Below are 14,626 nucleotides of genomic sequence, written 5' to 3'. Positions count from 1 at the left end.
GGATCATAATGGCTTTGTTTTGTGGTGTAGAAAGATACACAGCTAAAGTAAAACTTTATCTACTATCATTTGTCTCCTTCAATAATAAACACCATAAAATAAGACCTAAAATCTATAATGATAAATCTTTTATATTAACTGACCAATGTTTTAGATCAGTCATACGATTTCCCACTATTGTTACAACTGAGACAAGAGTCAGGGTCTACTTTATATTGAGTAATGTATTATTTGATATCTAGAGTCATATAATAACCAAGAGTCATATATCGGCCATGGTTACTCAAAGATTTTATCATCTGGATTTTTATTTCTATATTTTATTTCTTCTTGCTCTATTTTGTCATTTGCTCTATGATATGTGGTTTATTGAGCTGATAGTGTTACTGATACTTTGCTGCAAAACCACAATAATCAATAAAAGTATATAAGGAGACAACTGAGACTTAGCCTAAATCAGAAAGTTTTGACTGCAAAATAAGTATTATATGTGAGGGATAAATTACTTTAAGTTGTCACGAACATGCACATAATGGAGTTCTGTACATGAAAGATAATACTGCAAAGAAAAGTTAAATTATGCTAGCAACATAGCTTTAAGGTAAACCAGGAGTTACTTGGGGAAAAAAACAAAAGAGGCTATAAATATATTGAATTATTTTCTAACTATATTTTGATATAGATCTTCTTCAATCTGCTTTATATTCAATTATGTAACTTTGAGAATATGGGAAGATACATGCAATGTCATTGAAATAGAACAAGAGCAGAGTTCAAACTCTGATCAGGGGCTTAAGTTATCATGTTTTGGATTGATTGAATTACTAATTTCAGTATCAGTAAGTATTGGATGTGCTTCTATAGGTTCTAGAAAAGTCCCTCCTGTAGGCTGTTAAAAAGATTTGGAAGCCTAGCAGTTACACCTGGCAATACAAATTAATGGTTGAACAAAAAATATAATTTCAAAAAGGTGAAACAAAATGTACTACTGATTAAAATGCACTCACAGGCACGTTTCAGTGTTTTAGGGGCTCCTGAGATGGATGGAGATGCAACTATGGAATGTATTAAGTATGTGGAGAAAATATAAAAGGGCCATTACTTCTACTCAAGGTATATGCAGAGACATTCTACTGTCTCAAAGACTTCTTGAAGCCCAGATCTCTCATTAAGCTATAAGAGGGTTTTTATTTATCAAAGTTGTGTTTGAAATTAGAAATTTCAATGAAGAAATTTGTTTCATTTTTTAGAGCATTACTCTCAGAGGGTCTGATTTGAAAGTAAATTGTGTGTACTTCTATCTTTGTGATGTGCTCTCCACAAAAACACTGCACATGCTTTGGTGCCATTTTTAGGGTTTTATGTGTAATATACTATATTGTTGTCAAATAATGCCTTGACATTTGAAAAGAGTATTTTTTTATTTACTAAATGAGACTGAAGGTCTGTTTGGGAATATAGTCACTCCTTTTCATCCCATGCCACAAAAAAATTATAGGAGAAAATAAAACACATTGATGTTCTAATGAAATGAGAATGCTGTGTGATTTACATGAGGAAGTAGTATTGAAAATACATTCTGAATTATCCTATGTAGCACTCCTACAGTTGCACAGTTCATCATCAGACTTTATCTGGGAAAGACAGGAGCTGAAGGTATTAAAATTTAAAAGGCACATTTGCAGAGAATATGTAATGAGTTCAAGAAAGATGATTGCATTTAACTATTGTACAGAACATGTGTAATGAAAAAATCAGAACATATTTCAGGAATAGATAGAAAGACTAAAATCTTTATTAATACTCATAAAATCTAAGTGTCAGAAAGCAGCATAGAAATCAATGAGATTAAGCAAAAGTCAAAAGGCAGATGGCAGCGATTTCAAATGCAGATATGGTAGCATAAACAGAAGAATGTACAGATCTTTAAAACCGGCAGAGCAAGTAAAGCCAATGCATAATGTGCATAGTTGGCAGTTTTAAGTTCACAAGGATAGCAAAAACAAAATTAAATACTATTCTCTACACACAAAAATTAAATAAGCACTTATATGGATTAATTTTTGGATATGGTATAGGAAGACCAGGGGAGTTAATTAATAAAAAAATATATTTAAAAAGAAAATAGCAGAATAAATAAACCTCTAAAATGATGAGTAAATTTCTATTGTAGACTGAATGCATTCTATTGAATTTTTACTAGGTCAGTGGAGTTCCACTACTTACACTGGACTCAGGTCCTAACATGGAAATAATGTGGCTGTATTAAAAAAAGCAGCATTTTCACCACCAAGTGGTATACAGGGCATGCCATTCTGCCAGTACAGGTGTAGACTGACAGATGCCCTTTCCCCTCTTGTAAGTTTATATCCATAAAATATATTTATTGTTTTCAAGGATTTATTAAAAAAAAAAAGTGATGTATCTTGAAAATAATGTGGAAGCATTAAAAGGAAAAAAATATTTCCTTTGCATATGGAACAAGAGTATTAAAGAAGAAAATCAATATGATCAGCATGGTAATGTCAGGAAACCTAAATTCTTCCTTGTCCAAAATCAGCAAGAATAGTCTAAGTAACATCACCTTTAAATTTCTCTACCTAATGCAATTCATCAAGCAACCAGAATTTCCCCACCACACAGAAAAGTATTGACAAATGAAGAATTTTAGAGGGCCTATGTCAAGATGTGTAAATATAAACTTAATATAAAGAATAATATATTGAAAAAAGAAAACAGTAAATTCATCATAAATAAAATGTTATAAACAAATATCAGCAAATAATACAGGTTTTGACCAGGAAAATATCCCAAGGGCTCTGTTTGGTCATAAATACTACAACTATTTTCATTTTTGCATGATACTTGATATGGCAGATTGAGTGCTTTGGCTGCATATTTTTCAACAGTAGCAACATAGGCAACCCAAAATACATATCTGGAGGACCTGGCAGAGAACATATGCAAGGGAAGATGTTAAATATGGACGGGCAAGCTGGGCCATTCATTTTGCTATGGCTATTTTTGCAAGTGACAGATTGGGTCAGATCCTGTTCCAAAAGAAATCAAAGGATAAAAGCCCTTACTGTTTAATAAACAGGAGATGTTTTCTCATCAGAAGAGCTACAGAGATCAGCACAAGAGTCCCTTCTACAGAAACTATTTCTAGACAGGTGCTGTTACATGCACTGCTGGAAATATAGCACAAAATTCTTCAGTTAATAGTTTTCACCAGTAACAACTGTCTATGCCTAAATCAAATTATAGATATAAAGTCAAGAAATGAAGGGCATTATTTCTTTTTTTTGGAAATATATTTTGAAAAATATCCAGATAAAGGGGTAAAGATTACCTTCATCTTTGCTTAGAAAGGACATTGGAAGGTGAAGATCAGTTTGAATTTAATCCAGTATCATACTGGTAGCATTATAAGAAATGCTACTCGGTATACAGTCATAAATGACATCTACTACTAGGATGTGTAAGCAGTAAATTCACACTTGTAAATCACTCTAGGATTTAAAATGGTAAGTCCAAGTTGTAAAGCAAAATGTCAAGTTTCACTGAGTTCTGAGCTGAGGAAGAGGGTGATGAACTCCCCAACGTAAGAAACTGAGATCTGTGGAAAAAACTTGAACATATCACTTTACTTGGTTTGAATGAAATACGATTCGTATACCCATTTTCAGAGAATAAAAGGCTTCAAAATCTTGGTCCATTGAGAAAATTGTTAGTGGGATGGAATTCTACAGATCTGAAATGTCTACTTGCTTTAGCAACAACCTGGCATCAACTTTCTCTCAGATATTAAAACCAATGGCAAAAACTCAGGCTTCAATACATGGATCATAGGGGTAAAGCTAGCAGACTTTCTCAATTTTTTTTTTTTTAAGTCTAATTTTTAATCAAAATATAATCTCACTGGCATGTTTTGGTTCTTTCTTGTTTCTGCATTGACACAAAGTTACTCTAGAATCATCTGCATTGACAAACAAAAATTAGTTTGTGTCAAGTTTTTGCAGGTTTGCTGCTTTTGTACTGCTGAAGGACAGTGATAAGCCTGACCCTGTGTTTCTAGTGGTTGTGTCAGCCCTAGGGTTTGTCTAACAAAGACTGAAGAATAGATATTCAACTATACAGCAACATATGAAATTGTGGTAAATGTCAAAAATAATGGAAACTGAAAAAAAACATAATAAACACTTCATCAAGTGTTTATGTAAAGCACAAAGAAATATTCTGTCCAGTTATTGTGAGATACAGACAGGTTTTTCTCCTTTCTCTTCAGTTTTATCAGTACAGCTACTTGATGAGTTTCTGTTTCTTCTGAAAAGTGTAAGCTAAGTAGTACAAAAATATGCTACATTAAACTGGCAGCAGAGCTGATCCTTTTCTCAATGTCTTTGACAGGAAAACTTATTGAGATCTTTAGAACAGTTTTCTATTAAACAAAGATACTTCATCAATAAATGGAAAAGGTGCTGCTCAATAGAATTTATAAAGTACCTTTGCCATTATCATTCCTTAAACTAAGCTAACATTTATAAGCATCAGATTAATAATGATTCCTAGAAGTAGGCTTCTGAATAAATTATACCTATTATAACATTGCAGAGAAAATTATTCTGAAATACTCAATAAATTATTTAGTGGCAACATTACACATCGTGGTTCAAGTGATGACTTTTAAATAGATTGCCATCAGGAAAATTTCCTTTGTAAGAGGATGTGCCATCTTGCAATTCACACTACTGTGTGACAAGATTTTTAATCCCAAATGTTGTCAAGTCAGTCTAATATGTCTTTATATAGAGTAAAAATACCCTTTTTGTTAGACAGAAACCATATCAGTTATTCTACTACATATCCCTGTGACATTTTTTTTAAATTTAAAAGCATACTTATTAATCAGTTTATTATTTAAAATCAGTTAAAAACTCAGGGCATATAAGAATTTTGGCAACAGTATTAGTTTTGATTTTGTCCCAAATGACCATAGAAATGAAGTAAACTTTATATTTAGTTTTTTTTTTCATTAATATTCTTTGAAATTTTGTTCATAAACTCTCTTTGAGGAAATTAGGTTTTAGCTTAGCATCTCTCTAATTGTTATGATTGCATAAACTACAGACAGGTCAGATGTAGAGGTTAGCCCTGAGGAGTATGGCTGAGCCTCTACGATTTTAATAATAAGCTTGCACCAAGGCGGGATGTCTCTCCAAAACTGCTTTATTCATCGAGGGCTGGGTGTCAGCAGGGATCTGTGACCCATTCACTCAGCGAAGGAGCAGGTTCAGAGAGCCCCGAGCAAGGGGCGGGGTAGGGTTTATAACCAGGTGCAGAGTAGGAGGGGCAGGGTACAAAGGATCCAATAGGAACAGGGTTCAGAGGAGGAGTTAGGATGGGGTGATAGGGATACAACAAATGAGGATGAGGGAAGGGGGTGGTAACTGGGGAAGAACCAATTACAATCAAAGAATTTAAGAACCTTCTAGAACAAGGGTAAGTACAAAGTGTGATTGACATAGAACATTGTAGAACTAAAGGTGGGTATAACAGATGATTCTATAACCCGGGGGGAGTGGTAGGTTTGATGGACATCCTGGGAGGTGGGAATCTAAACCACAGCCTCCTCCCATGGCATGTCAGGGGGAACTCCTCCCAAGTCCCCTACCACAGTCAGGGAAACATTATGTGTAGCTCATCAGTGTGACTACTGTGACAACAGAGGTAGTACCTGGCCACCCTTACCCTCTTTAAAACTAATTTGCATGAAGCAATTCAATTTGCTACAATGAATGACTACTATTAATGTGCCAAGAATTCTGACTTTTAAGTTTTTCATTCAACTCTTGCTGCTTTTTAAAGCTTCTGTGGAAAATTGCTTTTGAGGCTCTTGGGCATGAATTGCACTTTACAGCACTGCTGCCTTGTCAATACTGTCTAAAGTACTCAGCGTTAGGAAGGGAAGTGATACAGAAGGACAGGGAAAACCAGGCCAATACACCTATCTGCAGAGACATCAGAATTGTGTTTGCCCTTCACTATCAGACAACAGACTACCCCAAAACCCAGGAGAAATAATATGTAGACAATGAAAATGAAATATTAATCCTACTTGGCGCTAGAAACAACAACAAAAACTGGTGAGTTTTTTGTTAGTACCACAGGCATAACTTGTGTGCTTCCAGATTGTAACCTGCTTGATTTCCTCTAAAGGTCATTGGCTTTGGCATAATCATAACAGTTCCAAATTAAATTAACTATAGACATTTCCATTCTAAACCAATATATTGGGTTTGGGTGACCAGGTTTTGGTAGTAGAAGGGTTACAGGGGTGGCTTCTGCGATAAGGTGACAGAAGTTTCCCCCATGTCCTGTAGAGCCAATGTCAGGTGGTTCCAAGATGAATGTGCCTCTGACCAAGGCTGGGCCAATCAGAGGTTATGGTAACACCTCTGTGATAACATATTTGTGAAGAAGAAAGAAAAAAAAAATTTGTGCAGATGTAATTGCGGCTATAGAAGAGCAGGGTAAGAACACATGAAAGGAACAACTCTGCAGACACCAAGGTTAACAGAAAAAGAGGGGAAGAAGGCACCCCGGGCACCAGAGCTGAGATTCCTTGGTGAAAAAAATGGTGAGCCAGGCTGCCCTCTGCAGCCACAGAGATCCACAGGGATGCAGAGGCCTGCAGCCCCTGAAGGAGGCTCGTGCCAGAGCAGGTGGATGCAGCAGATGAGGCTGTGAACCTGTAGGAGGCCTGTGCTGGAACAGGCTCCTGGCAGGGACCTGCAGACCCAGGGGAGAGGAGCCCATGATGCAACAGGTTTCCCAGTCGTATTTATCATCCCATGGGGACCTCATATTGGAGCTATCCGTCCTTGAAGAACTGCACCCTGTGGAAGAGGACCCATATTGCAGCAGTTTCTGAAGAACTGCTGCCTGTGGGATGGGCTCGTATTCTCATGATGGAGAAGTTCATGGAGAACTATCTCTCATGGGTGGGATGCCACAGTGGAGCAGGGAAGGACTCCTCCTCCTGAGCAGAGGCTCCCTGTCTCCCCATGCTGCTGGGGCAAAGAGATGGAGAAGGGAAAGAGGAAGTAATGGAGGGAATGTGTTTTTAGGGTCTTACTTTACTTTTCATTATCCTGCTTGGATTCCACTTGTAGTAAATTCAAATAATATCTCTAATTCTAGCTTGTTTTACCTGTGACAAAAAAGTATTTGGTGAGCAATCTCTCCCAAATCATGAACCCTTTGTTATATTTTCTTTCCCCTCTCCAGTTGCAGAAGGGAGTGATAGAGAGGCTTTGGTGGGTGCCTGGAATCCAGCCAGGGTCAACCCACTATAATCAAATTTTCATAAGGTGCTTTTCATGAATGATATAGAGTAATAGAGTATACTAGATTCATCATGTCCCATTATTTCAATTATTTTGGATTTTTTCACTTAATATGTATTTTATATATAGATTTCGTTTTCATTACATATAGACATTTATATTCTGTATATAGTAATTCATATATGGAAGTAGTTTAAGATTTTCATTCTATTCAGTATACATATTTTCTTTGAGGAAATTTTTAAATTTAATTATATTTTGAAAACTTAGAGTTGATGGAATAGCTGTCTGGAAGACTGAGATGAAGGGAGAATTAGCTAAATTGTTAGAGCATGGTGCTAGTAGCCCCAAGATCATGGTTTTGATCCCTGTATGGGCCATTCTCTTCAGAGTTGGACTCGATGAGCCTTGTGGATCCCTTCCAAGTAAGAATATTTTGTGAAAATCTGATGATTATATAGTTGTTACTGCTTGATAGTCCAGATGGTACTACTAATTAATTAATCAATCATCTATATAGTACTATGAACATAAATGGCATTGTATGAAAAATAACTTCAATGTGCTGTGGAGTTCATAATAACATGCCATGCAAAAGAAACAAAGACAAAGCATGGTATGGATGGGAAACTGCAGAGAGAGAACAGAGGTAAGTAATACAGGGAAGATTGTCTAGAATAAACGAGTCCTACAAAAGGGTTTGAAGGAAGAGATAAAGATATATGGTCTGTTCACAGGGCTGCCAGACACCTCTTGGGTCAGCTCCTTGCAGAAAAATCAATTTGAAACCACTTTCATAAACCCTCCAAGTTCTATCTTTAAAGCCTTTTGGGGGTGAATTGCCATCAGTACTTGTGCCTGGAAGACTGGGCCAAAACTGTGTTCTGAGAGTTAGAGCCTGTCTTCTCAATCCAACTTCAAATTACTCATAGGGGTTGATAGTCACCTGTTCCCATGGCAGTCAGATCTTTTATCTTTAAAAACAGTTCTCTCATATGCTTGCCACCATGGCATACTCATATAGAGTAATATCTTCCCTCATATTTAATATTTTCTGGATTAATCTCTTATCCTGAGATTAAGGTTCTTCTTGTCCTTAAAATCTCAGATATGAGTACATCTTCAGATATTATTTCAGTTCATTTTTCTGTAGCATGTTGACAAAAATGGAACATGATATTAGATTTGAAATCTCAAATGGGTCTTTAAAATGACATTATGTCAATTCTCCTGGGAAAACCTCTCCAGATACACTAGAATCACTGCTGAATTTTCTCTGTGATAGGAGGTAGCCATTATGTGATCCTGTCATTAGATAGTACCACTAGTCATTTCACAGATGAAGTATCTCCTAAAAAAAATATTTTTGTTATCCAAAGGATTAGGCTGATACAGCAAATCGACAAAATCAGCCTACAAGAATACTAGCAGATGCCAGTGATATATAGACCCAAAAAACCCCCCTGAGATCTGGACAATTCCTTTATATTATACCCACAACTGCAAACAGATGGAGGATTCTGTTACCTCATTCAAAATCTTCTTCATCTAAAGGTGGTAGGAACCCAGAGTTAAATCCAGAATAATCATTATATGCAATTTTCTTTTAGCATGATAACATACTGAACTGTTTTTTCTGACTTTTTGGTCTTGAAATTTTATTGTTTGCTAGAGTCCAGACACTGCTTTCTCCAACATGAAACCCTTCCTTTGCAGGACTTCCTTCCTGTCTTCATTCTCAAGAAAATGTTTTCCTCTGTAGGTTCTGCATGCCTTCTTTACAAAGTTGTTACACAAAGAAACAGGCTCTCACATGCTCTATTCAATTCACTTCAGTAACTAGTTTACCTCAATGCACCTAATAATCTCTGTCTAATATTGAATCTTAGTTACTGGCATTCTCCTCTGAGACTTTCATTTTTTTTACACTTAAATCTTAATCTCATTGTAGATCTTTTCAGAAGTCACAGCTTTGCCACAGTAAAACTTTTATTTGATTTTTACCCTGTTTTTTCCACTGTTGATTTCTTAGATTTTAAGCCTGTTACTGCCATCATTGCTGTCTCATTGGAGGGTAGCATTAAATGCTTTTTGCACTCCGTCACACACTGAACTGTTCTGTGCTACACACAGCACAGGATCCCTGTCAGTCTCTTCTAAGCTGTGAAATACAGCCACACTACCCTTAATTAACACAACTAAGTCCCTGGGTCTCACCCTTACAGTGGGAAACACAGAGATTGGACACAGAGAGCAATGGAGCATAGAAAATTCATCACAGTTCCATGTCCATTCATCAAGCTGTCGTTGACATTTTCACCTATAAGAAATAAAGAAATGAAACAAGATTGAGAGAAGAAATTCTGCATGGCTGTAGAAGATATATCTAAGAGAACAGATAGAGATATTAAATTTGAAAAATCTGATGATCCCACATATAATTTGGTTATTTCACATTAAAGTAAAATTCAAATTGTCACAAGAAATAAAATGATACAGAGTACTTCTGTTCATGACTATCAGTTTATCACTTTGTTTGGGATGGCATTATATACGTAAAAGTTTCTTACATGTGCAAATGTGGAGTTCCTGCATAAATAAATTTTTAATCCTCTAATGAGATCTTGATTTGGACAGAACATTGCAGGAATTTGTTCCAATCAACTCACAGTTGTAAGCCTTACGTATACACCGGCATCTCTGGTGTGCCAGATCATTTCTAACAGTAATGAACTAACTGTTTTTTAAGGTGGAGTGACTTAACTGCAAAGCCTTCCATAAATCATGCAGGATTATGAAAATCTCTCTCAAGTCTTTGATCACAATTTAAACTAAATGGGTCATTTAAAAAGTATTAAAACATAAATTAATTTAAAGGTTTGATTTTTGCCTTCTTGTTTCAGTTAAGGTCAAACACAGAAACATTGAGTTACTGAAAATAATTGTGATTTATTCACCATTTGATGAAATAAGTTCCTGACTTGCTACTACATGTCTGTTCAGCATTTCCTATTAGAAACAAGTCAGTGATTTCACATATTGTTACTAATTTTAAGGATTAACCTATGCCATTAGATTTATCTGTGACTTTGACTGTGCCACCCAAGGGTTACAGATACATCTTTCAGAGATTTCTAACACCACTCCTGGAGATTTATGTAGTAGAAGGAGATTAATTTCAGCTTTGCAAACAGAACAGTACTAAATATTTACTAAAAACGGCTTTCTTTTGAAAGTTTGAAATGTGTATGGAAGAGTATTTATTTTCCTTTACAAGCATAAGTGTACATATACATATACATATACATATACATATACATATACATATACATATACACATACAGTGCACACCTACTTTCATACTACCACCACTCTAGACAGGGGAGAAATTCAATGAAGTTTCCCTCTAATGACTGATCTAAGGAACCTGCTCACTAAGAAATGCCTTAGTCTATCAGTTCGTGATTATTATTAAGTAAGGAAATTTATTCTTCCAGGGGATTTGGGCAGACAAGATGATGCCTCAGGCTGTTGTGTACAGAAATTTGGTCACCTGTTTTTCATTTGTTTGTTTATTTTACATTGTCATGGGAACTTCAGTAAGTATCTTGTGTTTGATCCTTTCTAAGACAAGCAGTGACCCAGATATTTTGCAACTTCTAAATTTTTTGTGTGTTTTAGCATTTGTGATAATGTTAGTAATATTTCCCTGGACAGTTTCCCATGGAAGAGAAAAATCATAGCTAGCAGAGTTAAAAAAAAATAATTATGACCTATGATCTTGGTCCTTATGTTTGAGTACTTTCCTGGTCTAGCAGTTATTGACCTGTGTTTTCCATAAAAAACCAGGAAATATTGACACTGTGAATATCCTTTCTCTGACTGAAGGTCACTAAAATCCTTTTCACATCACCTTGTATTTTCTTTCTCTTTGTTTTGAAGTACATAACTACATTTGGGTATGTACATACAGTCATGCAGTTTTAAAACCTTTTAAGAAATGTTTGCTCTCTTAATTAATGAAAAAAAATGTGATATTACTTAAATTTCTTGTTTCTATGAGACAAAAACATTTTTATCATGATGTTAAAATATGGTGTTGTGGCATTAAAATGGCTTGTGTATAGTTATTGGGTAGTAATTACCATGTGTGAAAAAGCAATTTTATTTTGTAGAAAAAGTAGTATGGAATGGTATCACATTCTGTTTTCATTTCTCAAGTACATTGTTACAAATAGCTTCCAAGTTGAAGTTCAGTAGGAATTTTGTATACCTCAAAAAAAGTGATAACCTTGCACTGTTTGACATCAACTTACCAGGATTCAACTATTCAAGTGAACTGGTGATTTCAGTCTGGAGACACATGCAGGAGTTGTCATACAAAATATATTTCTATTACAAAATACTGACATCAGTATGACTTTGTAATTCAAAAATGCATCCACACTCCATGAACTTCACACCAGGCAAGGTTCTATATGATCATAATTAAAAAGTAATTATTCCTAGAACCTGTGTGCTGCTATATATTTTTATACAGTGCAAAAATTACTCTCAGTAACCCCAATACAGGAAATACCACATTATTAAGAGTATTTAGCACTCTACCACCAGCTGGGAATTTTGGGAATCTAGAACATCAATCTTGACCTATAAGTAGAAAAAATTATGCTCACTACTATAAAATGTCATGCTGAAATTCAGGTCCTTACATTTAACTTAGCATATTTCACTTTCTCAAATTTCCTCCACCCTAAATGATTTATTAAATTTTCATGTAGGAACTTACTGAGGGAGGAAAGTGTCAGAGATTGAGCTGTGAGGCAAATTAGCAGGTTCTATAATTCACTGACCTAAAGATTTTTTTTTGTACATTTTTAATGTTTGCACTTTGATGAGGTTCTTTAACATTATGCCCTAAAGATGGGAATTCAGCTATTATAGGTTAAATTTCTGACTTTTTTGTAGGCTTTGTGTGTAGATGCTAAATACTGAAGATCTCAATACAGGGATCTAAAATAAAACCCACATTTAATGCTTCTTGCTACTTGCTATTAGTTGTGACTATTATTTTTCAGTAAAGGAATGTGTTGATTCAAAATTCCTATCTTTCCCTAAATCACTTTTTTCTAAAGGAGATGACTATTTTGAATCACATCCTCCTATTATCCCTCACTTACACATTGTTATAAAACTAATATATTAACAATTACTTTAGTAATAATAATAGTAAATCAGTAGAAGAAACCAAGCAGAAATGCTTTGCACCACAGTGCTTTCAAGAACACTTGAGAGACCCAAGAATTTTTGACAAGATTGATCCTTCAAGTCAAGGAAACAAAAATTAGCTATTTCAGAGGCAAATCTTTACACCTTCATTTAGGACAGCACCTATCAAAATGCAGAGGTGCAGACTGGTTGAAGATAACACAGTAAAATACCTGTGCTGTGTGGAGAGGTCCATGTTGGATGGACACGAGCCAGCACAGGCTCTCAGCAGTGAAGCTACATCAGATAAGCCATAGCCAATAAGCTCTCCTCAGAACAGTGTATTCCTCATTCACAAAGAGGTCTTCTGAAGAAGAACAGGTCTTTCTCAATCCTTCCAAAAGCCATATGTGTTCAAATTTATTTTTGGAGTTTTTTTTTTTACTTTTGAAATGCCATCTCAGAATAATGTCATTAGTGATGCAATTTCCTAGTAGGCAAAGAAGAGAAATTTTTCCTTCCCTAAGAATTAATTATTGCTCAGCTGATGTAAATGGTATCACTTCATTGACTCACAGGAACTGCATCAGTTTGCACCTAAAATGCTCCATCCTGTATGGTCAGGCACTTCCATCAATTTCATTTCTACTTTGCATGCTTTTAATTGCAACTAATAAATGTCTTCATTACTTCTCCAGGTAGTTAAAATTTTAAATTTCACTGGTCCCAAAGCGTTTTTTAAACAACAGCTAGGCAATATTCCTTTTATTTTTAATCTATGCTTTTCAGTGCTATCATCATAATTCTTACACTTAAATTTTGGATTTTTATATCACAGTATTTTTGTGTTGTTTTTTGGTTCAATCAACTAGAGAGAACAAATGTAGTAATCAGACAATAAAAATATTTTTCTTGGCACCCTTTATATTGAGTTATTTAATAAAAATGAAGATTTTAATATAATCTTGTGACAATTATTCCCATTATTCTTTTATGTTACTGTGAGAGTTTGCACAAACAAGACCCTGTATAGTTTATGACATTATTTGGAGTGGACAATGGCTAACATCTGCATTTTTACTTCATTTCCACTGAGAAATGTCTTCAATCCCTCAGAAACAGATTGTAGATCATTAATCATAAAACTGACTCTTCAGCAAAGACATGCACTTTCAAAGTCATGCTGCTAAAATGTTTTCTCAGAAAATATGATTCCTGACTAACTTGTCTGAGTAATAATTATGCTAATTTCATTGCTGCTTCTTCTCCAGAAGTCTTCAAAGGCTTCTTCCATGAGCCCCATGGAAGCAGTCTGGACCTCTTTCTGATGGGTACCAAAGAACAAAGCCCTGTTGCCTAATTTCTTGTGGGACACAACCAGAGCATTTTAATTCACTCTTTTCCTCCATATAAATTTGTTATAAATGTACCCTATCAAATCATGGGATACCATGCTATCTAAAAATCTAGTGAGCTTTAATGTGGTCTGAGCTTTCCCCCAATATACCCTAATCCTCATAAAGACCAGTGTTAGGTAGAGCCTACTTCCCTAAACAATATAAAATTTTCATCCCCACCATCTCTTGAAAACTCAAGCAGCTGGCAATACAATTAGAAAGATGAGACTCATTATATGAGATGGCAAAGCTGGACAGATTTATCAAATCAACACTATTTCAACTTATTTTCAGTACAGCAGTCCTACACCTGTTCATTGCTTCTGCAAAGCAAAAAATGACTATGTTTCTTGAATGCTTTTCTCTAAAGAGATCAGACCACACTCAGACCACACTTTTGTTTGAAGTAGTTTTCCATCAAATCAATTCCATCTTCATCGTTAGTGATTTTCTTGTTGCATCTTCAGATCTAATTAAGGCAATCATGCCTTTTCAATTAACTACAATTACTTTAATTAGGTGAATAACAACAAGAAAAAAAAGAAAACAACTTCCAAAGTTAATCAAATTAGTGTATCCTTATTTACAGACTGCAATCAAGTCTGTAGATTTCAGTCCGGTTTTCAACTTCAGCAGACACCGACCTCAGGGAATGGTGGCAGTACATAGCCA

Source organism: Lonchura striata, chromosome 5, assembly GCF_046129695.1.
Source record: "Lonchura striata isolate bLonStr1 chromosome 5, bLonStr1.mat, whole genome shotgun sequence".
Classification (NCBI taxonomy): Eukaryota; Metazoa; Chordata; class Aves; order Passeriformes; family Estrildidae; genus Lonchura; species Lonchura striata.
The sequence above is the reverse complement of the archived record's forward strand: the minus strand, read 5'-3'. Positions refer to the sequence as shown.